Genomic DNA, 2,542 nt, shown 5'->3' on the forward strand with positions numbered 1-2,542 from the left:
TATCTGCTTCAGAAATCTGGCCGCGAGGATTGGTTTTTTGTTGTGGCCACTCTCTGTTCTATTGCCCCCTATTTTCCTCATGTTTCAGATCCTACTCATCTAATATATATATTTTTTAATTTCCACTGTCTTCAATCTCATGTGACTCTTCTGAACGTGAAAACCTGGCTTAGACATGAATACCTTCCAGTCAAAGAGATTTAAATAGTGAAGAAAAGGATCCAAAGCATGGAACAGTGGTTACCAACAAGGGACCCGGTGGGGTCTGCAAACTCACATGGAAACCTGGCATTGTCTATTTCAATAGGTATTTGAAATTCATAAACACTGGGCCTAAAGTGTGAACAAGCCATTATATTTGAATCACATAATGTATATATTTATAATAGGTAATATATGCATTTGTGATTTTCAAGTGTATGTAAATGGTATTGTGATTAATAAAATTTATTTTAAGGCATTGCTAACTTCATAACTCCTTGGACATTATGTTGTGTTTCTTTACCCAATCAATGAGTTATCATCAAGTAAGGAACTTAATATTGTTAAAAACAAAAAGCTTCTCTTTTGATAAAAACTTTACACCGCAAAGCTGGCTGCAGTCAGGACAATGGGTTTTGTGTTCTGATGGAGCTGCTCACTGCTGCTAAGCACAGACTTGGGGAGGCTCGATTTCCTCATGTGTAAAATTGGACTTTCGCTTCTCTAACCTGCTTCATGGGGTTTGGAGGCTCAAAGAGAAAAGATGAGAATGTTGTGCACATTGTAAAGGGCTACATGACTAAATCAAGCAAACAGAGTGGGAGCCAAGGGCAGCTTACATATGCTGATTGCAGCTTCAGATTTTGTAGAAATGCTTGGGTTGCCTGGACCAGAGCAGAGGCTCCTTGGGCTCAGATGGGAGTCAGGCCAAACAGATAAAAGGAAGGAAAGTTTGGAAATGGAGTTGAAGGTTGGGGCATGTGTAGGGCAAATTCACTTTGAGGCTTCACAAGGCAAGTTCAAAGGTTCGCATTATTCCAAAATACCCCGCATTCATTGGCGAGCCCTAATCTGACCCGTCTCCAGGTCCTTAGGTTAATGTTTTCACCCATTTCATCCCAATATAAACAACTGTGATAAGTATGTTGCCACTGACAGCTAGAGCTGAATAAAAGCAAGTCAGATATGAACTGAACCCTGAAACCAGATCATTAGCCAAGGTCACGATTGGTTTAGAAATTTGTGTTGTTTTCCTTCCTGTCACTTGCCAGCAATATATGGCACTTTTCCCCCTTGTAGTTTGCAGTCGGCTGGGCCCTGAGCCATGGAGACTGTTTTTAATGGCAAAATCTTCAAAGTTGTACTTAAAATATTTGCATCATAAAATCCCTCATGGAAGCCAAACTTCAGCTTCAGGAGGAGCCTTCTAGCAAGTGGCAAACTTGCCTTCGGAGACAGGAGAAGGGTTCCTGCCACCCGTACCCCCTTCCCGCCGTTGATCCGCCGAGGCTGATGACACCCCGGGAAGAGCGTCGGATCATCATGAGACATCCGCACTGTCTGGGAACAAACTCCAAATGGCATTTCTAAGCCAACAACAGTGTGAGGTGACTCAGCAGTTAGTTGAGCAATTCAGAAAAACGTGTTTTTCACACATTTAATTGATCCTGTGAGCAAATAAGCACTGAGGATGAAAGATAAGTAATTGTTCAGACTCACTGTGGGAGAGCTTCACCCTTATTTCTTGTACTTTTCTCCTGCATCCAGTATGGAACAGACCTATCTGGGCAATGATGGGCCAGTGCGCATAGGATTTGCTTTAAAAAATTCAAAGTCAGAAAACAAAAACCAATCACTTAAATCTGAATTCAGAAAGGAAAAAAAACAACAACAACAACCTGTCTTTAGCAAAGGATGCTTGATCTTAAAGGACTCATAATGGAATCCTTTAAAAATGAAATTCTGTACTATGGGGTTTAACCCAAAGAAACAACAAGTATGGACAAAGGACACCCATATATTTTGTTCTTGGCTGCATCGGATGTGGAAGCTGGAGGAAGAGGAAGATCAGGGGAGACGAGTGCTGGCTGGGAAGATGGTGAATTTTGGAGAAAAGAACCCATCTAATGGGAAATAAGTCCCTTCTATGTGGAGTGCAAGGACACTCTTCCCTCTTCCCCATGAGATCTAATGTAAAATACCGGTTTCTTGTTAAAAAAAAAAGAAAAAGAAAAGAAAACCTTATGCTCAGAATTACAACCTTCATCCTCCATACATTTAAAAGAAAAGTCAATTTACCTCAGCCAGCTCTGTGATCTCGTCATTACTCAGAGCTGAAGGGGGTTTCCCGTTAAATCACCTGTCACTCGCACTTCTGACCTGTGAACGTTCTTATTAGCTGCCTTATTAAGATGATATCCTGTCTCTAAAGTAAGAAAGGAAGATTATCTCCTTATTTGACATGTCATCAGTGGAGTAATCTTTGTTAAAAAAAAAAAAGAAGAAGAAGAAGAAAGAAGAAGAAGAAGAAGAAGAAGAAGAAGAAGAAGAAGAAGAAGAA

Source organism: Mirounga leonina, unplaced genomic scaffold, assembly GCF_011800145.1.
Source record: "Mirounga leonina isolate KUSES-001 unplaced genomic scaffold, KU_Mleo_1.0 Mir_260, whole genome shotgun sequence".
Taxonomy (NCBI): Eukaryota; Metazoa; Chordata; class Mammalia; order Carnivora; family Phocidae; genus Mirounga; species Mirounga leonina.